A 26131-nucleotide genomic window follows, 5' to 3' on the forward strand; every position below is an offset into this window, starting at 1 on the left:
CCCCAAATGGAAAAAGGGTGTGTCCATCCAGGCAGCTCAAAATCAGCAATTGCATCTGTAATTGCAGACCTGAGCTTGAACCACAGGGCTCTTTGACTCCACGCTACTTTGAAACCAAGGTCTTCCCTGTTTGGAGAAGGGGTTTATTCCAAGCCAAAGGTAGCACCAGGGAGGCTTAAAAGCAGACTGTGGCTGTGTCCTGGAAGCTGGGCATACCTAGAAGCACTTTATTTTTTACTAGATTACACATGAGAACTGAACTCTTTGCAGGCTTTTATCCATTTTTGGTTTTTCCCTGTCTGAGTTGAAAGCAGCTGAAACCCCCAAAGAAGCATGTAGCTTAGGGAAAGCAGTTCCTTGGCTCTTGTGCTCTGCCCTGCACGTGCTGTCCCAGATTTCACCATGGAACATTAAAAAGCAAAGCAGAACTTTTAAGTGGCAGCTCCATCATGATGGAGCAGGGCATCAATGAAGGAAAAATAAATAATTTCTTCATGGTTTATCCAGCTGCAAGGCAGACTGTGACTTCTGTCCTGGGGATGTTTCATGGCAGAGTCACCTGTAAACTGACTGAAATACAGATCCCTTCTGCACCTCCGTCTATATCTTCTTGTGGGACCTGGAAGTCCCATCAAGCCATGTGGGAAGGTTGCCTGTCTCTGAGTGTTGCAAGATAAGGAGCATGCAGGTCTATTCACACTGCTCTCACAGCAGCTTCTTGCAGCGATATCTGAGTTACTTTTCAACTAACTGGTCTGGGATTTAGTAGGAGAGAGCAATTAAGGCACTTTGGAGTTGAGCAGAGTAAATGATCCCTCTCTACTGCTGTGACCTGATGTTACCCCTACCCAAGGTATTTAAAACCCAACAACTCCGAGGACTCCTCCAGGCCTTTGCAGACACCTGCAGTACATCTGTTGCTTAAATTTAAGAGCGCCTACAATAAAAAGAACTCTGGCTCCCAAGCAGAAGCAGCACAGACAAATGCAGCACTCCTCCAGCTTGCTGTGCACAAAGGAGGGCAACAAACTTTATTTCCTGAGCAAGTTTTCCATCATCTTTCCTTCCCCCCCCCTGCTGCCATGCCTGCTAAAGCCTGTGATCATTAGCCATGAAAATGGCACCCATTTGTCTCCTTCTCCACAGTGCCCAAATATATTTGGGCTCTGGCCAACAGGAGCAGCAATTCAACGGACACGCAGCACTGCCTCGACTGTGCATTCACAAGTGCATGTTAATGCAATTACAAGCCCAAATGAAGCCTTTTACCCTTCATAAAGACATTCAGCCCTGCAATCCTAAATCAGCAATCCAGTAAATTTGAATAAAACAAAAGGCTTCTTTAATAGGAAGATGCAGCCTTCCTTTTTTTTTTTTTTCCATTATTCTGTTTCTTCAACTGTGTGTCTGATGCTAAATGGCTTTAAACAGCCATTTAGCCACCCACAGAGAGAAACTAGGTTTACAAATATTCTCACTGCAGAGCTTTGCTACGTGTGCTCCCTTGAGTATTGGCATTTGGTTTGTTTTCCTGTTTAGAGAAATGGATGGATCCAATTTGCAACCCCAACAAAACTAAAGTTAATTCCCCCCCTGCCCCCTGTTTTTACCATCTGGTTTGGTGGAGATAAAAAAAATTAAAAATAAATGAAAGCCAGAAGATACAATGTACAAAAGATAAAGACAGAGGAGCCCTTTTATTGCAAGAGTAAATCTGGAAAGAAGGATATATTTGTAGTGAGTAAAGGAAAACAAATGAGAATTACAAGAGTGATGAAAGGTCTACACAACATGACCCTCAGGAAAGACTGGATGAGCTGAGGTTTTTAACCTGAAGAAGAGAAGACAGAGGAAGATTGTAAGAGCAGTTGTTTAAAGAGGCAAGTAGCAGTCTCCTCCCCATAACTGGAAATGATGGGCTTACATTGAAGCAAGGTGGATTTAAAACAGAGATTAGGACAAAAAGGACTGCAAAGGTGAAGACAGCAATGACAGAAACCTGGGGTTCACCCTGGAGAAAGCAAGGAGACCCTATCATGGCCACCCTGGACACAAGTTCACACATTTGCCAGGCATAGGAGCAATCCCGTGTCGGGCTGTGGGAAGCTCCTAACATCATCCTCCTGTTTTGGTAGGAATCTTTTACTGAAACAATTTATTTTTTTTCCTTTTTGGGGGAAGGAAGCACCTGGGAGCTGCAGTAGATGCAGCTTCATTCTCTTTCAAAGGTGCCTTCCCATACAACCCTTTCTTTCTCTGCCTGTGCCCTGACACTTGCTGTCTCTGCCATTCATCATCCAGAGTTAAAAATTCAAGGGTTGGTTTTGATTATCGTATTACCATGGTGACCAGGATGACTTGCATGCCCATCTGTGCATGGCAAAGATGCTGCAAACCTTTACTTCAGTGCAAACCAGGAGAATTGTTACCTGTGTTTTTCTCCTCGTAACTTAGTGCCACATCTATGCAGGGGCTGGAGCTGCTGCACAACAGTTCTCAGTGAAGCACCAGGTTCTCAGGGAGCACCAGAGAGTCAGGATTTGTATGGATGTCTTCTGTTTGCCAGATGGAGAGCAGGATTTCTGTTTGAACTAATGTTCCCTAAAAGCCCAAATGGTGCCAAACCCAGAGGGTGAAAATATCTTTATATTTCGGGTCCTGCAAAGGACAATACGTTGTCAAGTGAGGAAGTGTGTAAACCTGAATTAGTTTAAGGCGAAGAGTTTTGTTAAAGTACAGCAGAAATAAAAAAAGGATAACTGGAAAAAGGAATGACAAATATTAAAGAAAGAACAATCGGTGAGATGGGTAGGATTTGGGAAACAAGCATTGCTTAGAGCGAAGGCTTTAAGATCTAGCTATCTCCATTCCATTAGTGCTAATGGAATCTCCCATGCTTAAATGAAAGAATAGTTTAAGTCTTACTTAAATATGCCTTGAGTCATTTCTGTGCATTTAAGTCTTAATTAATCTTCCTTAACTCTTTTTGTCACATCCTTTGAAAGGAAGATGATTTTAATTAAAGGAACAGTCAATTTTATTTTAGTCTTAAGAAATTTTGTGGTAACTTTGAAAGATTTGGTCATTACTGCACTCTAAGATCTAGTAGATTAAATGTTTCTGTATCTTGAGGACATGTCAGTCCACCACTTGGAATACTTTCATTGTGCTTAACTACAACATTTGGACTGATTTCAATGCTTTGTTATGATAAGAAATACTAAGATTTTAATTAAAGCTATATTCAGGATAGATTTTTCATTGAACACATGCTTTTTTTTTTTTTTTTTAAGTCTTCCAGACAAAGCTGTGGAGTATAGATACTTATTTCAGATGAATTTCACTTGGATAACATAAGCTCCTTCTTCAAAGGAGGATAGCTGTGTTTGAGCTCATGTGGGCAGGGGTGCACACAGGAGCATCCTCCTTTTCTGGTGCAGCACCACTGAGTTTTATGCTACTTGTGCCACAGGGAAGTTCATCCAACCCACTAGCTGGGGGAATGATTCCGCAGGTGAGAGTAGCCTGGAGATGTGCAATAATCCACCCCCAAACAGGGATGTGGAGCCTGACAAGGAAGCTCAGCACTGTGCTGCATCTGTCACTGCTGTTCTGATGTTGGGTGAGCTGCTGAGCTCTGAGTCTTTAACCCCCCTCACTCCTCCCATCAGAAAACTGCCAGGTTTCTGTAGAGTTTGGAGTTGTGGTCTTATTGGTACCCTCTGGAAACTTCTACCCTGCTGCAGTGTCTGCAGACTCATCGTGCCAGCCAGACCTGAAAGGGCAACAGTGATGTACCATAGAGGAGGGGATATAGTTTTTCATGGTCAAGTAGCTGCCTGTCTGAGTAAGATGCTCCACAAGATGCAGCTGGAAAAAGAAAAGTCCTTTTTACAGCAGCAGCTTCTTTCACCCCGCTGCAAGGGAGAATTCCAGCAGGAGAGGGGAGCTAGGTGTTCTCAGGGATAAAGTTATGGAGAACTGTGCAAAACATACAGATGGAAAGTGATCTTGCTGACAAGGATTTGCTTCCAGGAACTGTTTTCAAAGCCTGGAAAGTGCACATACCTGCAGTCCCAGGTCCCTCAGGTCCTGCTCCCAGAGCAAATGGGGGATAAATCTCCAGCTCCACAGGTCTAGCCCTTCATTTCTTTGGGGCTTTTTTCTTCCTCCATCAGCTGGAAACATTTGTCATTTTCAGCTTTAGCCAAGCAAATTCCCATCCACTCTTGTTTACTTTTGATTGCTTTGTCCTTAATGTAGCATACAAGGATTTTATGTGCTTCTGTTTCATCAGTGTAATTCTTTTGTTGCCATGGCAATCAGCTTCAATTTTCTTTCATTCTGGCAATTGTATTTTTATAGTCTCCTGCTCTCAAAGAGATAAGCTGCCTTGTACATCACACAGACACTAAGTATTGCCTCTATGCAGCCACAGCCAACCTTTGCTTTAAGAAATTGTTACTGTTATTTGCAACAGTAGTTTACTGTTGCTGATGTCATTCTTATTCTTTCTGTGGGCTCCATTTCAAATAAGCTGTTTGTTCAAGTTTACTCTTCTGTGGCACAGCTGGGGAAACACAGCACTGTAAGAGGTGCACTCTGGCTGGCAGTTGGCATCTGTGGAGGGCACATGTTCAAGCCCTGGGCTTGACACTGGAGATGAGTACAGTGGTTTCAGCAGAGCAAGGATCACCCCAAATTCTCTGCAGCCTGTCATTTAATATAGGGAGAACAATGGCAGAAAGAATTAAAGAATTAAATATGTGTTATAGAAAATAATTCCTCAAATTTATCAATGCAACTGAAAGCTGAATTTTCCAAAATATCTTAGGAAAAGATTTGTGGGCACTCCAACATCTTGGATCACAGAAAGAAACATTGCACCAGAGGTTGAAGGTGGTACCTTGTGATGGACAGCAAGGTGTGATGACAGGAGGGCTGCTGGTTAAACCTAGCCAGGAGAGGAAGCCAACCCTTAAGCCAGCCATGTCCAGCAAAACTGGATGGTCCCAGTCCCCTCCAAGATGGTAGATAACCCCCTCTCATTATCTCTAGATGTCTAAGAAGGTATCTGTCTTGACATATAATCTGAATTTTGTGAAGTTTCCATATTTCTAACACAGATCCCATTTGGTAGTAGTCACAGAAAAAGTAAAAGCATAGAAAGAGTAATAAGGTCTCCAGTGAAGAAATACCAATAACCATAAAAAGCCCAGGATTTCACAGTATTGTGAAATACTCTCTAGTCTTCTCTGGATACACAAACACGTACCAAGACCCCGCTTCCTATCCTAGGGAGAAAATGGGACACTCCAAGCACAGAGAGATTAAATGGCATGCCAAGGTCACACAGGAAAAAATGTTGCAGGGATATAAACTAAATTGAGCTCTCCCAAATCCCAACTGTCCCAAGTCAAATATACAAATGGCTAATCAGCACATTTTTGCAACCTGCTGACGCATTTGAAAATCTGTGCCTATTTTTTTCTCCCCTTAGAAAGCTTGTGCCATTCATTGTTAAGCTCTGGAAGTGCTCCGTACTAAAGTTATCAAGTCTGTCATCTCTTAAGCATGGTAAAACCAGCCTCCTCACTATTCTCTTCACTAGGCAGAGGGTGGTATAGGAGACAGAATTAACAAGGAGTCATTCTGCCAATGTGCCAAACTACGTATTACATTTGTTAGGCCATATGGCTTTCTGATCGTCCCTAATGAGCATTAGGTAGCACTTAAAATTGGACAGCATACTAAGGATCAGCATCTGAGAAATCACACCCACTTGTCTCTGCAGCTTCCCTGTGGACACCAAAGCTCTTCCCTGCTGACAGCCCTGACTCCTACACGCATAGAAACCACTGAAAATTTCATGGCATGACAAAGTGGACACAGGAATCAACACTGGCTGGATTGGTCCCATTCCCAGCAATTTAGAGTGACAGGCGTTTATTATTTGACAAGCCACAGTGATACTGTGCCAGAAGATGTTTATTGGAGTGAGATCCGTTACAAATGATATAGAAGCAATTTTTTTCCTTACCAAAAAATCCTGCAACCCAGATGCAGGGAACAAACCATGCAGTCTCTGGGGATGCAACTTGCCTGAACCAACCAGGCTCCCTAGGATCACCAGTCGGAAACAGTTAGCTCTGCTGTGTGTGCCTGCTTTAACAGAATATTCCCCATTGAAGTGAAAGGGCTGCACCAGATGGCAATTAATTAGAAATGGAGCACTGAGAAACTGATGGAAGATCGGATGAGTGAATAATATTTTATTGATTTGACTGATTTACTAATTTTTTTAAATGTATTTTCATGCTTTGCGCACTATCTTCTTTCTTCAACACCCAGGAAAAGTAGAGGTGTTGTTCTCTTTCTCAGGCAGAAGCTGAAATAACTGACATTAATTAATAGCCAAGAGACCTGGACACTTTCAGACTGTGAGTTTCAGACCCCACTCTAAAACAGGGACCTGAACCAAATACTTCTAGATTCCAAGTGGATTTATGCAGTTACTGATGTCTTCCAAAAGCAGGAACATGCTTTCTATGCTGAGCATACAGATGGGTCCAAGGTGCCATTGCTGAAGGTCCCATATGTTGAGAGTCTTTAGAGAAATCTCTGTTTGGGAACCCTGGAGAGCTCTGGGTTAGGTAGCTGTAGCATTTAAAGAAAGATTTTCTATGAGCATAACTTGTGTCAGCAATTTACATGCCAAGGGAGATTAAGTATTTCTGGATACTGGATGGTTCCTGAATGCATCCCGAGTGGAAGTGGAGAATCACAGCTCCATGGCCATGAATGCACATGATGTGGGAAAACAACCTGCAATAACTGAAGTTATTTGGAACGGCTGTTTTTGTCCTTTTCAAGAAATCTATGTCCATCACTAATCATTGCTAATTTTCTTGGAATTGAGCAAACGAGTGACAGTCCTTTTCGTGGTGTCCGTTCATTTTCATTATTTAATCACTAGTGGCAGAGTTTCCATCTGTTCTAGCAAGATAATGATGGAGTCAGAGAAAAAAACTCCCTTTCTACTCCTCCCCACAAAAATTATTCATATAAGTGTCTCAGTGCTTCAGAAAAGGAAATATTTCTCTTCATTAGTATTTATTTTCAGCTTAATATGAATTCATGAAAAAAATTGGGAAGACTCACAAACCTGTATGTTGTCCCTGCCTGTGTTGGAATGAAATATTAACTCATTGCCCTGAAAATTAAGGTAAACCTCATTGCTCACTGGATAATGTTTGTTTGTGCCTTAGCTCAACCAGTTCCTGAGCATGGTGGGAAGTTTAATGACTATTTTTGAATCTGTTTCAAAGATTGCTTTGTTTCTCACTTCTTCATTGTTTCCTTCCCAAATAGGAATTGTTAGTTTTGGAACACTTTTTTTCCCTGATAGAGAAATAAAGTTACTGATGAAGAAAAAATCTTCATGAAAATTTTAGTGGAAAAATAATTTTCAAAACTTGTTCATCTCTCCCGTCCCAAGACTTTTCATCCACACCTCTCCATTGCCTTGAAAAGAGAAAGTCAAATTTGAAGTTTTACTCACTGCTGTGCACTTATATTACACAGACTTTAGTTCCAAGCACAAAACTAGTTATTTTTTCTTTTATAATTTACTGCCAGGCTCTGTGCTTATGTGTTATTGTTTTGTGTTGTGTTTTTTCTTAAAGTGGTTTAGGAGATTTTTATAATGATAATTATTCCATGTCATGTTAAGCTTTCTTCAGTCACATTTGTAATATTTTAGGCTTGGTTCATCTTCCCAGATATTGCACTACATTGATCTGTGCAAGCCAAGTACATTGCTTTAGTATTTTTGCCTCTCAGTTCCCTGTAGAAAAGCCTCACATTTTAAAACCGTTTCCCATGGCCTCAGGGAAGTAAAGGATTTATAATAGTCTGAGTGTAAATGCACAACATCATTTAGTAAGTGTATAACTATAAGCCCAGACCGTGGGTGTTGAAGGTACATCCTGACATGTAGCTTACCTGCAATAGGTAGAAGAAGGTGAGATTGACAACCAGACAGCTCATGCAGCAAACATCAGCCTTTTCTCTGACCATGAATTGTTGTCAGATGGATACTGCTCTGTTTTGCAGATCTTTTCTACACAAAACTGTTCCCATTCTGATTTTTTAAGCAAAACAACCATTATCCACAGAAGTCCACAGTGACCAGATGCAGCCATCCTGACTGAGCCTGTGCCATGGGGTCCCTTTCTCCTTCCATGCTCCCTCTGCAGTTGCAAGTGACTTGGCTGAAGCTCTGTGCTCTGATGCTGTCTCTCCCTTCTGCCTTCGTTGCCTGCATCCCTCCCTAGTATCTCTTTGTATCTAATGGAGGCACCTAAATCAGGAAGGCTGTCAGCTAAGAGCACTACAGGGCACTTCAGGGTCATGCTCTAGCAATACCTCATTGACTAATCACAGAATCACAGAATCCTTCTGGTTGGAAAAGACCTTTCAGTTCATCTAGTCCAACCATTAACCTAACTCTCCCCATTCCAGTGCTAAACCATGTTCCTAAGCACCACATCTGTACATCTTCTAAACACCTCCAAGGATGGTGGTTCAACCACCCCCCTGTGCTGCCTGTTCCAGTGAAAACTTCACCCCTTCAGTGAAAACTTTCTTCAAATATCTAATCTAAATCTCCCCTGGTGCAATCTGAGATCATTTCCTCTTGTCTTGTTGCTTGTTACTGGGGAGTAACAAGCTTCAACCCTCACTTCAACCTCCTTTCAGGTAGTTGTAGAGAGAGAGGAAGACCCATCAGCCTCCTTTTCTCCAGACCGAGCAACCCCAGTTACCTCAGCTGCTCCTCCTAAGACTTGTCCTCCAAAGCCTTCACCAGTTTTGTTGCCCTTCTCTGGATTTACTCCAGTACCTTGATGTTCTTGTAGTGGGGGGGGTGGCAGCCTAGGGCAATTAGGCTCCCTCCCCAGCTGTCTCAGTAACTGCTTAGAACGAAGTGGGGTAGATCTAGTGATCTGGGAGCAATGACATACCCAAAGTCTATGCTCAGCACCTTCCTGAGCTCCAGTTTAAAAGAGGATCACTCTGTGCATGTGCTCCAGCACCACACACAACGTGTCAGTGGTCACCAAGGCAGTCCACTGGAAACTGCAGGCACATCCAGACCATTCAAGCAGGATTAACTCCCTACCTTGCACTGGCTGAGAGACAGATTTGAAAAACCATTAAGTGTAAAGTCCAGAAGAAATCTCCCAGAATGCATGGGTGGACAACTGTCAAGAAGTCCCATGGAAAAATACATAAACTTGAATTTTGAATAATTTTTCTTTTCAGTGTTTTCTAGCTCTGCTTTCCTCAACCCATTTCTTTTTCCAAGTGGAATAGGCAAATCTCCAAACTGAATGTTTCTTCATCCAAATTTCCTTGCAGCAAAGGAATCGTGAGACTCTTTCTTGACAAGAAATCTGTCTCCTTCAGTGTTAACAATACTTCTGCACGTCTTGGTTTGAGATCCAACTGAAATATGTTAAGTGTAATAGCACTGAACTTCAAGGATTAGCTCTCAGTTGGCAGTGAAGCATTATGCTCCTTGGTTAATTCATTCATAACATCAGAATGTCTGAAACAAGAATCGAGAGAAGCATAATTACTTATGGCAATATTTGCTTGAAGTGAGACTCATTTGTGCTATAGAGTTTTTTTTTCTCTTTTTCTTGTGCAGTAGAATTTACATTGTGGTAGAAGGAAGAAAGAGAGAGAAGAAAGCCTTTTTAATATATGCTGATTGAAATACTTTCCGGAGAAAAGTAGACAAATAATGCTTTTAAGTAGCCCTTGAAAGAGCAGCAGCTGTATCAGATATCCTGTCTCTTGGAAATTATCAAGTTTTTTGTTGTTATAGGGTTTTTTTGTTGAGTTTTTTTTCCCCCCATTTCCTACTGAACTGGAATTTTTCTGTAATTGCTTTAACCATCCAGCCTTCAACTGTGCCAAGGTTTATATTAAAAATCAGGAGAGGACGTGTTTCTCTGCTCCCTCAGGAGTTGATGGAAATTTTGTTTTTAAACCAAACACACTCAGCAAAAAAGCTTTTGATTGTTTTCCAGTTTCATCATTAAAAGCTTTGTGACTCTTCCACTGTAAACTGGTTTTTGCCCAGATGTGGCACTTCCTCCCCCTCCGATGCGCTGACACTGGAGCGCTCCATCGAAGCACTGAAACAATGATGTGTTCCTGTGTGGGTGATGATTGCAGAGGAGTGTTTTTAAATGAAACAGACTGAAGGGCAAGAGATCAGCCACAGGAGAAGCTCAGTGATTACAAGGAAGCATCCATCCTGGCTTGCTTTTTTGGGTCTACCACTTGCCTCAGAAAAGGAGAAAAATTGGGTGATTTGTTTCAAGGGTCAGGTTTCCAACAACTGAATTGGAGCTGCAAAGCAGGCCTAGGGGTAGCAATGTTTTCCAGTCCTGACTTTGCTGGATTTTCATCAAAACTTAAAAAAAAAAAAAATAAAAATAAAAAAAAAATCTCTGTTCTGCTGCTTTTCTGGACTGATGCTGGACCAATCATGAAGACCTCCTGACAGCCCTATGGGTTAGAACCCATGTCTTGTCTTATTGTTCACCATTTTAAAAAAAAGCTCTCTTCTAGTCCACCGGTGGTAAGGAATGTGCTGTTAATAGGAAATCTGCAAATATGCCCACTGTGCTAACACCCATGTATAGCATCTCTGCCTGTGGGGCTGGATGCTGTCTCCTGTGAGGACCATCACCATGGGGGCAGCTGAATTTGGGTTCCAGCCTTGGTCATCATGGGAAAGTTTTGTCCTGGTGAGAGGTGGCTTGGGACTCCTGAAGCTTCTGCTTACTGTCTGGGTTTGGAATGAGCTTTAGCACTTGGTGCATACTACAAAATGTCTCCCAACACCCCGTCATTTCATCTTGCTCTGCACTGGTTGGGAGCTGGAAAGAGAAGATGGAGATTTCACCATGGCAGCCAAAGTGGAGAGGGGATTCTGAGCAGCCCAAGAGGGAATGTTATCTGTGCAAGCACTGTGCTTCCTCATTCCTTAGCACTTATTTTGCAGCACTCTGGTATCCCATAATTACTGCCCTGGAACATTTCCAAGAGCACTTCGCAGCATGTGAAATTCAGCTAGACATTCTGGATGGCACTATCTCCTGGCTGGATGGAATATCAGTCATCTCATCATGTCTCTGGCAGAAATTCTGAACTCTGAATTCTTGTTTCTAACAATTCTTATGCAAATTTGGCTTAAGATTTGCCATTCCACCAAATGTTTCTGCAGGGCAGGTCATTTGCAAGAATGAACTTTGAGTTTTCAGGAGGATTTAAATGTGTCTGCAAAGTTGTCCTGTATAAGAACTATCTTATTTCAAAAACTTGTTCTTGAAAACTTTGTAGTAGCATTTCTACAGCTCTTCTTGCTCTTCATAATTGCAAGGAAAAGAAAAGGGAGTGAGGGAGAGGGAACACTGAGACATGGAATTTTATAGTGAAAATATAAATAAATTATACCATCCTGTACAATTAAAAATGTTATTGCTAAATAATAAATAAATAATAAATAATACATTATTTTGTTTAAAAAGGTTAACAGCTGCTTCCTGTAGGGAAGCCATGAATTAAACATCATGCAAAACAATTAAACTCTGGGAAATCGGATTTCTGATATACTGGTCAACAATTAAAAATGAATGTGCTGCTCTGCTCCAGGGAAAAGCAGTAAGATGTCAGGCTTTCATGCTAAGGGGAACAAACATACTGTGTGGCTCCAGCTGGAAAGTTCTGCAAAATATAAAGCAAATACCCAATGAGTGGCAGAGACTGAATGTGAGAGGCTGTCACACAAGCAATGCAGGCTGCAGTCCTTATTCCTGAAGGAGAGACACCATGGAGAGACACTCGCTCCTTCCAGCAGCAACCTTCTGAAGTCTCCACCTGCACTTACTTGCTAATACAATTCCTAACAGCATGCAGATCTCCACAAGCAAATCCTGATTCAGGTCCACCAGCTGTGACAGGTTTGTCTAGAAATTGGTTCCTGGGAGTGCAATCAAAGTGCAACCTCCCTTCGTAGGCAAAGTCTACAGCAAGGAGCAGGTTTAGCTAAACACATGTAGAGTTGATATGTTTCCTTGCAGCTGTCTCTGAGCAAAAGATATTAAACACAATATTAAACTCTGCTCTAACATGACCTCACAGCTTCTGAACTGAAGTTCATTTCCATTCAACTCTCTCCTTTTTTCTCTGTGCTATACGTGCCCAGAAAGATGAGCTGGAGCACCACAGATATTAAAACAAACAAAATGCTATTGCTTAAATAGCTTTTAAACAAAGCCAAATACCTTCTGATCTGATCATTAATACTTTCACAACTTCATTTCTTCTGGAAGTATCCTGGAGAGATGTTCTGTTCATAAGTTCACTTTGGTGCCAAGAACCCACCTTGTCCTCTGCCTGCACCCACTTCGTGAAGAGACAGCATCTGTTATTGGTTGCCTCCCTGTGCCCCTTGCTTGGGGAATTGTCTGAATTGTTTACCATGGCCAATGTGCATTTGAACAGATGGTAAATATCTCCAAACCTGCCAACAAGAGTCAAGAGATGCCACTAAAATCCATTTAGAACGAGAAAATAAATAAATAAGTAAACAAACCCCTAGTTAAACATTTACTCAGGTTTGTTGCAGGTGAAATCTGTCAGTTAATGAGTAGTGTCAAAGTGCTTGTACCAAATGGTTCATTAGAAGACTTATCTCTGCCTCTGGTGCTGATAGGAAGAACCCCAGTTGGGCACTTTTCTTTAGTGATAAAGAGGTACTAGTTGTATCCTGAGAGGAATTTGATGTGCTGTAGGTGCAAGCTGAAAAGAAATGCTACGTTTTGTATGTTTTATATCTACACACTGTTATGGAAATTATTTCAGACTTGGCAGAGTTTTCCAGAAACAAATAATCAAGATATAAAACCTCACAATGGTTTAGTTCACACAGCCATTTCCTTCAGTTCAGGCAACATAATTTCTTTTCTCTCTCTATTCTGTAGGGCTTCAGGCTTATCAAATACAAACCAGTGACTGAAATATGAGTCATGGCTTTGCAACACATCCATTACAGATGCCAAGAAACTTCTCCAAGATCTTCACCCAGCCATGGCTTCTGGCTTGCTTACAGTGAGTCGCAGAGTTGCCCCCAAGACATTAAACTTCCATTTGAGGCAGCATGACTAATATATTCAAACACATTTCTATAAGATAATCTGAAACATTTTAGCACTCATCTCCCTTCCACCCTCCCTGCTGCATTGTTTCCACCTAGCTGCTTGTAAAATGGCTGTGGGGAACATGCCTCATCCTCTTCTGTCATCTTTTCTTTCCCAAGACAGCAATATAGGGTTGGCATACACAGCTTTACATCAGTGACCAACTCTTGCCTCTGGTGTTGTGACACCACACTCATCTACATCACTTCTTGAACTGCTCGCTGGCTTTATGTCTCATGTAAGAATGATGTGGTGTCACCTGAAGTAATCTACTAGCCCTTGTTGGGAAGATACTGCTCCTGTCTCTGTCCTCTTTTCCATGGTTTTGTCAGGACTCTGAAGATGATTTTAAAGACTGAATGTGGAAAGTGATGTATTTTGCTTTGGGGTAAACATGGGGTACTGTATTCCCTTAAATGAAAACAATGTTCTGCTGTGTGGTACTTTGGGTTTAAAGTTGGAGAAGTGGAGTTACCAGCTGGATCTACTTGCAGTTGCTGAAAGTGTTAGGGAGAACAGCTCTTCACCAGACATCTACATACCCACAGCACAACTGTTATATTTCTCCCTCCTCATTTGTTCTCATAAACACTGCAGGCATCCCAACATCTCAAATATTCAAATCACTATTCCTATTAATGTTGATAATACTAACAGAGCAAGCCTAATTCTCTCAGGATAAATATCTGATTCCCAAGTCTGTAAGTCTATGCTTTCAAAGTCAAAGTGTCCATATGCTGATTTTCACTCTAAATGTCATAATTACACAGCTCCACACCAATTTCAAGCCATTTGCTAAGCATGGCTGAGTTTATAATGTTCAGCTACCTCCCCCCATTGCTGGGTGCCTTTACAATCAAAAGATGGAAATCTCTTCCTTGCAGCTCTTTTTTTCCCACCACCAAAGGTGGCTCATTGCTGAACTCAGCTGTCTAGACATCTTTATGCTCTCTTTTCTCCTACTGGAAGAATATATAAATATCTATTTACTTAACTTAGAGAAATAAGTTCATCTGAAGGTTAATAAGAATATTTTGCTGGCTATGAATGTTGTATGAACCTAGTTACCCCTCTCTTGGTCTCCACTATATATGAGAGAGGGAAGGAGCTTTGAAAATAAATACAAGATTAATAGAAGTGGTTAAAAAATAGATTGAATGAGAAAGAGCTCTTTTCTCTTACATCCAACAATTCTGTGAGAGTTTCTTAGCCCATGTACAGAGAACACTTTGGTATTCCTGACAGAGGCTGCCCTTGCACATAAATCCAACTGCTTCTCTGCATGACTGTGTATAATGGATTTTTAGCAGCACTAAAACAATTTCCTTATGTGTTACTAGCTTGTGACATAGCCTCATTTGGAGCCCTATCCTGTCTGCTTTTCTGTTGGTTTAAGCCTGCAACAAACTTCTGTAACAGCACTGCTTCATGCCAGATTAAACAAGAGCTGGCTCAGTAGCAGCCTCCTGGGAATGCTGTGCCCAGGAGGTGCCTGAGAGCACGTGCCTGAAACCCATCCTGCAGCTCCATGCACAGGCATTGCTGGGGAAAAGCCCTATCCTAGGGATTCATGGAGCAAAAGCACTAGAAATAACCTTCCAAATGCTTGAAGGGCAACACCTCACCCACCAGCTGTATTTCCCCTGATCTGGATTTTGACCTTGCTCATGTTGGATGGATTTTGTGACTTCTGCCTAGGAAACTGTGGATTATGTTCCAAAGTATTGGAGCAGCTAACCCAAAAGCCTGAGAATAGTCCACAGAAACTATTGTTTAGCAAAAATTAATAGAAGTGAGATGAAAATAGAAGTATCTTTATTATTAGAAACACAGGGTTTAAAAACAAATTTTACACTTAAAAAAATATCCATTATCATGTTGATACTTCATTTGTCGTGATGTAAACTGTCTGAGTGATGCTGACACAGAAGAAGCTATTAAAGTAATTAAAGGTGCTTTCCCTCACCCTGCCCATGAAGGTGCATGTATTCTCAGAGCTCTAATTAATTCAGCATTTTAAAAATACTTAAGAATCCTTTAATAAAATAGCTTTTTTGCAAGTGCATTGCAACCCTATTTCTGACAGGGACATAAATAAGCAAAGCAAGGAGGTGATGGAGGAGGAAACACAGGTCACAATGTCAGCCATCTCTCCTCCTCCTCCTTTTGTACTCCCTACAGATTTTAAAGGTCAGACAGACATGGAACAATGCCCGTGTCCTAAGAAGAATATGTAAGGAAGGTTAAAAAAGAGTTCTTTTGCCAATGAACTTGAAGATTTTTCTTCCTTTTGCTTTACAAAGCTCTGAGCTGCCTGGGTTACGTGGGACTGAGTACTTTATGGTTAACATTTGCTGTGATTGGTTAAGCCACTGTATAAAACCAAAAGGAAAGTTCATCTTTAAGATATATATTTTTAGCAACTGACCCATATGGTACAAACTGCTATCCAAAATGTATTTCTGTGGTAAGAGGCTTTAAAGAAAATAGAATATTTTCTTTGTTAAGAAAATAATAATTTTAAATAATAGGCAACATTTTCCAATGGGCAGCATCATTCTTCTCACATCTTTTGTAGAAGAAACCTCTGAGTCAGAAAAATGCCTTTTCATACTGTTTTATCCCCATGCATATTTACTCTACATTATAGTATTTATTCCCATTACTCTGTTCTTCTGGCATGTCAAACAAATACATTTTAAAGAGAGATGTGTGTTTTCTAATGGGGAAAAAAAAAATCTTCAGTCAAGTGACATCAACCAAAAGAGTTTTTATTTTCGACAGATCTTAAAACTGAATAAAACTGTTGAACAATGGACTTATGTACCTTTATGACAGCAAAGACAATGAGGCTCTGAACAGATTTGTGATTGTACCTTACTCATAAAAAAACCAATTCAAATAAAAGCTGAGGAAGATGTACTACTCACTTGCTGGTGCTGCCTGGGCACAAGCCAAGTGAACTGTGCTGCAAACTCCAGAGAGCTGAAGTGACAGGAAGCCGTAGAAGCAGTTTGTGTGAAGGAGATGACAACAACCTCCCAGGGCCCTGATGGTAGAGTGGCACTCACCCATGCCTGCCTCAGGGTCCCATAACTTAATGACAACGTCCACAAGCCATGGTGCCTCCCTTCCTTCATCACAGAAGGATCTGAGGTGTTTCATATCCCTGTCCCAGCATAGGAACATCAACCGAGGAGGCACCTTGAAAATGTCACCCTGACCACAACCAAGGGAGGACAGCCCCAAGCTAACTCAACCTGAGAAGCTGTCCCTGGAGCCTCCTCAGACAATCCTACCTCTTCCCTTCAAACCCAAAGACAGGGAAAACTAATTACTGCCTTGGTCCTCACAGCAGCTTCACATCACACCTCTCTGCTGCGGAAGCTGTGCTAACGCTGCTCAGGCACTGTGTGTTCCTTAAGAGACTCGTTTTGGCTGCCCCTTTTCCAGCATTTATGTCTCTGTTACCCAGCAGGTGTAGTGTTCTCAGGTCTGCATCAGCCCTCTGGTTTCCTTTCCTACCAAGCTATCAGCTCCAAACCGCAGCCGTACTACCTGTCTGGGCTGAAATTAATTCAGATCTTCCGTGCGTCAGTGTGGGGGCAGAATTGCCTTTGCTCAGCAGGCTGCAAATGCTCTCCTCAGTCATTCAAAGCTCTGCCTACAGCCAGCTCTAATTTTACTCTATTTTGTTTATGCTGGAGTGGCTGGGCTGGTATGTTTTTTCATCCCTTCCACTTAATCTACCATTGTCAATCTAATAATTTCTTCTAATAATATCTTCTATACTAATTTATTTGTAGCTACTGCCCTTGCATTCAGATATTACTACTGAAAGTGATTTAAAATTGAGTCAAATTACTGTACAGGTGGCAGGGGTAAGTCACTAATTTGTAGGTTAAGATTTAGATTTGAAATATTATTGAGATAGATGGATTTTCTGTGTTGTTCCTGCTCCTAGTCACAGTGCAGTCTGGATGGGAAGGGAATGCAGTGGGGGGGAGTAGCGTGGGTGTGTGCCAGCATTTCTTTCAGAAGGCTTACAATCTCCAAGGAAAAGTGACTGATAGATTATCTTTATTTGCCTGGCAGGTGGTACTTAGCATAAGGAAGCTGCATTGGACATGCCTGGCCCTTTCATGCTCCAATTGAAGGAAACAAATGGTCAACAAACAGCACAGGGAGAAATCCATTCCAGAGAGGCTTTAACATGCCATCCCAGTTTGCAAACATTGCTTGTTTATTTGCCTTTTTTTTTTGAAACAACAAATCTCCCCATGAGAAGTTACAGCCATGTGACAGAGCAGAGACATCCTGCAACCTGGCAAGCCCTGTCACTGGCAAAGCTGAGCAAAGGAGGTGATTCTGCAACACACCACAGCAGGTTGTGCCCCAAGAGGTGAGGATGCTCAGTATGTCCTGGTGCCAGGCCACCAGTGTTGGATATGAGAGCAAGGAAGTCTCTTATGGATGGCTGAAGAACACCTCTGAGTCTAGAGCTCTACTAAGGCAGGAGAGTGAATTTCAACTTGATCTCACAGCCTGAGAGAAGCTACTTTCTCTTTCTCCTGTCACTGTGATCCACTTTTCTTAGAGGTATAAAAAAAGGGGGTGCATGAGGCCAGTAATTTCTCCTTCTGTCCCAACACATATTCTAGTTAAACTAAAATTAAACATTTGTTTAACCTCCTTTCTAGAAGCTCCAGATGTGGGTCTTCAAAACTTACTCTCAGTCTGTCTTTGTCATTCCCACTGGAATGGTTTTGGGTTTATTTTTCCCCTCCAATACCCAGATCCTATTACTTGACACTACTGGAAGTCAGCACCTGCTCCCTGTATAGGAAGTAAAATCAGCAGCAAAGTTGCATGAAAAAAAGTAATTTTGCTTCATCTGTAACATTTCAGCATTAAAAATTTGGCATGAAATGAAGATTTATTTCTTTATTTTACTTTATTTTTTGCACACCAAATGTATGGTATGCAGGCTATGAAGAAGCTCAGTTTACTTATAAAAATATTCTTAAGTATTGCATAGTACCTTCATGTCTGCCAGGGTCAGTCAGAATGAATGAGACAAACTTATTTCTATAGAGTTTTGGCACTGCAAGTAGCAAAAAGAGCCCAGAATTCCCATGTGAGGAAATCTTAGGTTTTTGTTATCATGGCTGTTTAATTCTCTCTTGAAAAGCAGTAACCAAAATAGTCCTTGTAGTGGGTTATACCAAAATAATTATGTGTATGTAAAGTATGTAAGAAATTAAAACTAAATAAATTAGAAGAGCAGTGCTATGGATTCCTTGTTGACACTGAAGAGAAAACTGTGTGGGTGAACAGCAGAGGAATAAGGAATCAGAAAGTTGGCAATGCAAGGGAGGTTCCAGCACATGGAGAGTATAGTGATAGGAAGGGATTAACAGGAAAAGGAAAGGAAAGGGAAGGAAAGGAAAAGGAAAACAGACTCCAAATCTTCAGAAATACATTGGGCTGCCAAACTTCCATGAGAAGCAGCAACTGGATTCCAACTTTACTGAAGAGTTTGGACTGAGTTGGCAATGAGCCCATCAAATCATTCCAGTGACTGTGAAAAGATGTTGAGAGGCAGGAGTTAGACATCTTTCACTCAGCTTCCAGAAGAGCAGAGCTCTCCTGGCAGTATTCATAGGGGAAGAGTAAAAGCAGGGTGAGATTCCTGTATGTGTTCTACTACAGCCAATTGTGAGAAGCAGCAGGAGACACTGCCAGAATAAGACCACTGCTGTGAAAAGAAATGCAGTGACCACCTAGTACCCATGGACAGTTTATCCAGGAGCTAATTAGCCAAAGGATGTCTGGTACTGGAGCTCAGGATCAGTTCTTAGGCTGCTATAGGTCTTCATTCCTCCTTTTCAGCTCTCACCCCTGCAGGAGCCTGAATCCCCAGGGGCCTGTTTGGTCCCTCTCTGAGTCCATCAGTGGCAGAGGAGGGCTGCCTGTTCCAGCCATGTAAATCAGAGACAGATGAGGATGTTTGAGTTCTTCAGTCTGGACAAGCGAAGGCTCCAGGGAGACCTTAAAGCACTTTCCACTGTCTGAAGGTGTCCACAGGAAAGCTGGAGAGGGACTATTTACAAGTGTATGGAGCGACAGGATGAGCAGGAATAGCTTTAAAATGGAAGAGGGGAGATTTAGGTTAGATGTTGGGAAAAAGTTATGAAAGCCCCATCCCTGGAAGTGTTCAAGGGCAGGTCAGATGGGGCTTTGAGGAACCTGGTCTAGTGTAAGTTTTCCCTGCCTATGCAGTGGGGTTGGAAGTAGGTGATTTTTAAGGTCCCTTCCAACTCAAACCATTCTGTGATTCTATGAATCTGTGTCTCTTCAGATCCCTGTTTGCACTAGTGACAGCTACCATGCACCAACTGGGAGTTTGTGTCCATCTCTCCCCTCCCTTTCCCAGTCTCTCTTGTCTTCCCCCTTCCCTTAAAGTTACTGCCAGGCAAATATTTTGTTTGCATTAACAACAGAGATCTTTCTTTTCCCCATTTCTATAATTTTCAGTGTGACAAAACGACACTTCTGACATGCCAGCCTTCCTCTTCCACCACCTCCCCTCATTCTGTGGATGTTTTCTTAGCCAATTAATGTAACATCTTGTACCCTTTAGGTTTGAGAGGCTGGTGTGACTCCTAAAGGAGACAGAATGTGCTCTAGGAACGGAAGGGTGGGGGTGATGGAGAGGACCATGAGGAGGCTCCGAACTGCCAGAATTACTCATCAGGAGGGTGGTAACATGGAAGCCTGGAATATCTTCCATCTTGGTCTCCTTCCTCAGAGACATCTCTGATATTTGACTGTCAATGCACCACGGAGCCATTGTGTGTGCATGTGTGTGATGGCAAGAGGGACAAAGTTCTGCTGCAATGCTATCAAGTAGCTATTATGGATGTGTCTATCAGGCTCTCTGAAGATCCCAACACATAATTAGCAGGTAATAACAATCCAAAATGCTAGAGAGAGAGGGATTGCTCTTCCCTTCTGAACATGCCTCTCTAAAAAGTATAGTTAAGTTTTAAAGATCAAAATAAATTATCTGATTAAATAAAATAATAATTAAAAAATTAAAACCCCCTACAAATCCAATGTTTCTTTCACATCCCCTCCCTCCAGCTGCATTTTTCTGTCAATTTGAAAACCTTTGTGCTAGAAACATTACTGAGTCACATGGAATAACATAAACAACATACTAGAAATTGCAGTCAAGTTTCAAACCCAACTATTCTACCTGAGTTCTGAAGGAATTTGGTCAATTTTTCTTGATTTCTTCCCAGACCTGAATTCCATCCAGTCTTAACTTCTTTTGGGAAAAGCATCTTCAACTTACCCTCAGAACCCTGTAACTTTTGGATTTGTATATTATGTTCCTGGATTTTGAGTCTTTCAAATTCACAAGGGTTAGAAATGTTCACCCCTTGCATTATGTTAATTCTACTGGTCTAAAGTACTATTGCAGTTCTACAGATTGATGCATTAAGATGTGTTGTAATAAACTCAGGGGACTCGTCACGCAAACATGCAGAAATGAATGTCTAGTTTGATAGGGTATCTTTTCCCTGGAAAAACAAACAAACAAACAAACAAACCAAACCAAAACCAGTGTAAGAGCAGTGTTGGGTCATCATCTCCCAAGCATTAGGCATAACAGTCACAATGCTGTCTTGTTCAATGATCCCAATCTGACCAACTCAAGGAAGTTTCTGTGTAAGCAATACTGCCTCTAATCCACCTGGCAGCTGCCTGGAAGCAGCCTTGTCTACAAGACTCTTAGCACTTCTGCTGCAGAGTTTCTCATCACTTTTTTTCTCAATTATCTCACTATGGACTACTGAGTGAAAAGCCTGGTGGACTTTGTGACATTGTATTGGACGGAACTTTAAAAAATCAAATGCTGGCATGTGAGATGACTTCACAAGCTGTACCACCTGTTGCACTGTTAGCAGTTCCTAATATCAACTCATCAAATGCTCAGCTGCTGTTCATTGTTTTGAAGTGACACAGGATTTTCTGCTTGCTGTGGGAACCTTGAGGGCAATCTTGCTTCAATTGCAGAAGGAATGCCCTCACTCCTTGCATTGGTACAGGCAAATGTGGATATCTGGCTCTGGAATGAAGGATGTGGAGCAGGGATGTTTCTAGCACTTTAAGGTGAAAAATAAAAGCAGTGAACGAGAAGAGTGACACTTCCCTGATGACTTTGCAAAAGAGGAAGGGCAAGAAGTTAATGTTCACTTGTGTGGCTTGCAAGAGATTGAGCTTCAGCCTGGGGCAGTTTGTCTCATTAAAAACAAAGAAAACAATTAACTATGTTGGCCAAAACTTTGCTGCAAAATCCAACAGAAGGCTTTTCTCTTCCCATCATAAGACATTGAATAAACAGACCAGAACAAAAAAAATAGGGAAGCTCTCCCCCTCTGCATTATTTCTGGTTTTTTGAAGGAGATTTAAAGCAAATTTTAACACTATATATATATATTAAAATTAGCCTATTTTTGTGCACAACATTGGGATTCTGTCAACAAGCAAGGATTCCCAGGTCATTGAAATAACAGCTAGTGAGACTACAGAAGGGCTTGGGTGGCTCTGACACTTCTTTCATTACCCACTGCAAAAGAAAATAGAAGTTGTGTAAACTAGAAGCTTGTGGGTGCTAATGGCAGATTTTCACATGGGATAAACATATGTTCAGTTTGCTCAGAGCATTTCACTACCAAAAAAAAAGAAAATAATAAAAGCCTTATTTTAACTGATAGAAATTTCACTCTAGAACGCTCTGGTAATTACTTGCAAAATTCAGTTCTCTGCCCTTGGATGTTCAAGAGGGTGATGAGAAGAACAGCATGAAATTCTGGCTGCCTCTTAATATTGCAATCAATCTTGAAAATACCTGAAGCATCCAAGTTTTCTGCCTTTTGTGGATTAAAAGCCAATGTCAAATTTGAAAATTGCTGAAAAATAAGACATGAATAAAACTTGAAAGGATCAGTACTTTGTTAGAAAACAGACCAAGGGAAGTCTGAGAGTGGATACCACTCACTTGTGTGCTGGAAGAGAAAACCTAGTTCACAACCCTCAGGAGAATCTGCACATGTAAGTAAGGTGGCTCAAGACTCCAAATTATTGCTTCAGATTATATAAACTCAGACAGAAAACATGATCCCATTATTTCAGTACCTCAAACCCTTGAGACTCCAGCCCTGAGATAAGCCTGGGTCCACAAAGACCTGTTGGCTGAAGCTTAACTTACAAATTCACATGTGCGTAAAGCAAGAGCCATTTAAGCACAATATGCTGCAACACCAGAGCTTTTCTATTCATATGGCAATATTCAGAGATGTTTTTTATGTCTGTGCAACTGGAAGCAGTGGAAAATTAGACTTGGTCATAAATAAGGTGTAATAAGGGTAGAGGGATTTGATTCTATACATATAGCAAGATTTCATTTCAGAGACTGACAGTCTGAAATGCTTGTGCCAATGTTGTTCCCCTCCATATTATTTTTTTTTATGTGGTTTTTCACCTCACGAGTTTTGTGACACGCAGCAGAAACTGTGGGACTGCCATATTCAGCATGACACAAAACCAGCAGTGAATCAAACATCAATACATCCTTGTGTTCCTTCTCCCTGCCTTGGCACATGGTCACACAGAAGGGCGTCTTGCTTTGGTCACTTGGTGCTTTTGCTGCAGTCGTGGTTCCTTGGCATTGATTCCACCTTCAGTTTTTCTCTCCCCCTCCATCCTTCCACAACATATCCCCTTTGTGCACAGGCAGCTCTGGCTACATGCCTGCCTCCTCCAGTTCTCCCATCTTGGGGTATTAATGAACTGCAAGTATTGTTGACTTGCTTTGTTGCTGGAAGAGGCATCAGTAATAACAAGAACTAATTTTGGGAAAAATTTAATTGGCATAATACAAAATACCAAAAAAATCCCTGAAATGCACTTAAATATTTGTAGAAAACTGTGGAGACTTGGTAGTGATGTTAAAGCCTGGGGATAGGTAAAAGGCAGAACAGGAGTGAGAACTGAGTTAGTGACAATAAAGCTTATGGAAGGAACTACTTGAGTTGTGAAAACATTGAAGAAGACCAAAGAAAATAAAGAACCCCTCCTAGTTGCCATTTTTACAATTTTCTTCTAGGAAGCTCTACTAGCTTTGCCATACTGTCAGCTCCTGACATGTCAGCACAGATCTCCTACCATCTTTTCCCTCATGTTACACATTTGCTGGTTAAATAGTGTTTTCATTCCTGCCAATATTGAAAATACTGGAAGAGCAGAGGAAGTTTGTAGGGCCAGTGATGAGAGAGAGTGGCATTAAAATAAAGGTCCTACAAAGATAACTATGTGAACCTGAGGCCCTTCAATAGTAATTTCTAAATGCTAGATCATGGAGGAGAAAGACAGATATGGGAATAAACTGCAAAGAAGTAAAACAAGGTTATCATAGCTGAATTGGGAAATAGCCCTAGAGGATAGCTAAGTGAAAGGGAAGAAGGTGGGATACTATATTTGAAGGACAAATTAGACTGGATTCAATATTAGAGCTGAGCTAGTTTATGTTAGCCTGGCACAGCACGAAGTTGGGGCTTGCAATGTGATTATTGATCTCTTCCTTTCACGCTGTTCAGTGCTGAAATGCCTGGAATACAAATGGAGGCTTTTAATGGATTCCAGCTATTCTAAAGAAAAGTTTTAAATGTATGGTCACTTCTGAGTCACCCACAAGACCACCCCGTGAGACCAATACTTGCAGTCAAAAGAAAGAAAAAAGGAGAGAAAATAAAAAAAAATAAAAAGAAAATAAAAAGAAAAGAGAAATGAAGGAAGAAAGACAGATTTCTGTGATTGGCATTTGTTTTTATTCTGACAGTGCCATGTGCCCAGATCCTGTTCATGAGTGATGGAAAAGAAAATGCCTGATGGATTCTGACATAGTGGGACCATCTGGGCAAGGTCTGAACTCAGAGCTATAAAAGCCACATAAAAAAGTGAAATTCAAATGTGATGCACCCCTGCCACTGCCACACACAGAGAATGACTTGCAAGACAAAAGGCAGTGACAGCTCCAACAAAGATGTTTGCACGGCAGGACACTGGGAGTAGCCAGATTTGGGGTGAAAAGGATTGATCCACTAGACTAGCAGCAATTCAACTTCAGGATATTCTTTAGATAAAATGTATTAATTTGAACATATAATTTGTTATTATCATGCCATATGGATACTATAATAGTAGCTGACACCCTGTGCACTGGGAGCTACATGGATTCCTAAGGAAGTAATGCTGTCTATTGCACTACATTTAAGGATGCTGAAAGGCAAAAAGGGTATCAGTATATCAAAATGATACAGAAGGCTGTGCCAGGTAAAATCCTGAGCCCCAGTCCCTGACTAAATAACTAGAAATAAACCAGATTCTTCTGAGTTGATGCAAAGGCAAAATAACTTTTAGTTATACACTTGCTGAATCTAATACTCTCATCTTTCTCTTGCTGTTTCTGGTGACAGGGACTACATGGCACTGACAAGCAGTTGGCATCATAATTTTTCTCTGGAAAGATATAACAAAAACTCTTGTCCTTTGTTCTCCATCCCCTGTCTGTGAAGACAGCTAACACTTCTTGCCCTCCTGAACTCCTTTTTCATATCCATTTTCTTGTCAATTCTTCAGGGCAAAGATTCCCTCCTTTTATGTCTTCTGAAGAATTAAAACATAAACTAATAGCTACTCCTGGCAGAAAATATAGCTTAAATGAAGAGAACAGTAGTTATCCTCTCTTTTGAAAAGTGGAGCAGTAGGGATATTTCTATTTTGCAATGTTTCAGTAAAAAGGCTTCAGTACTAAATGTAAACTTTCCATGTCTCGAAGTACCAGCCACTACCATTTCACTTACCAGACAAGACTGGGAACACAAAGTATTTTTGTAGTCAAAGTCCTTATTCAGTATTCTTCTCCCCTTTCAAAAGCACCATGTATTTGTCATTTTCATGGAGAAACCTGTTTGTTACCTTGGTTCTTGGATTACGTTTCTTCCTCTAGAAGTGGCTAAAACAGTTCAGAAAACAATTTTTTTTCTGGATGGTTGGTAGAGGGTTTTGCTTGTTTGTTTGGGTTTGGGGTTTTGTTTGCTTTGGCTTTGGTATGATTTGTATTCCTTTGAGAAAGCAACTGCCTGGACATAACTTCAGTGCAGGCACTAATAATAGCTGAATGAGTGTCTGCACATACATGCATCATAACATAATGAAGAGTTGGCTGCCACAAGCTCATTTTGGCGAATTTAATATTTTAAGGCTTTAAAAAGATTATCAGCTCTTAAAAAACTCCAGCTTCCAGACTGTCCCATTTTCTGTATTTTTCTTGAACATAGTGTCACGATCCGTGACCTATTATATCTCCTTATTGGAGTGTATTAACTTATCAGGATTTGCTGAGAGATCCACACGTGGGTATCGCCTCACACAGAGGATACAGGAACTTATGTCCCGACTTTTTTGAGTGAATAACCTGCTCAGTGCTTACTAATATTTCTAACAACAGCAAGGTTTATTGTGGGGAAAACAAAGCAATTTGGGGCAGGAGGTTCAAAAGGAGTGATTACAACACATTAAACATATATGGGTACACCTTAGTTACACAAGACAAAATTATATTTTTCCCTATAAGCTGGGGTAGCCGGAATTGTCTCACCACGGCAGTGCAGGTAGGATGAGCTGGGTAGCAAAGAGGCTGCAGGCACTCCAAGCGCAGGTTGCCCCCCCCACCACAAAGCGGCGGCAGTCGGCACGCGGCTCCGGGACCGTAGGTGTGCAGA

The sequence above is a fragment of the Chaetura pelagica genome, unplaced genomic scaffold (genome assembly GCF_000747805.2).
Source record: "Chaetura pelagica isolate M959 unplaced genomic scaffold, ChaPel_1.0 scaffold356, whole genome shotgun sequence".
Lineage (NCBI taxonomy): Eukaryota > Metazoa > Chordata > Aves > Apodiformes > Apodidae > Chaetura > Chaetura pelagica.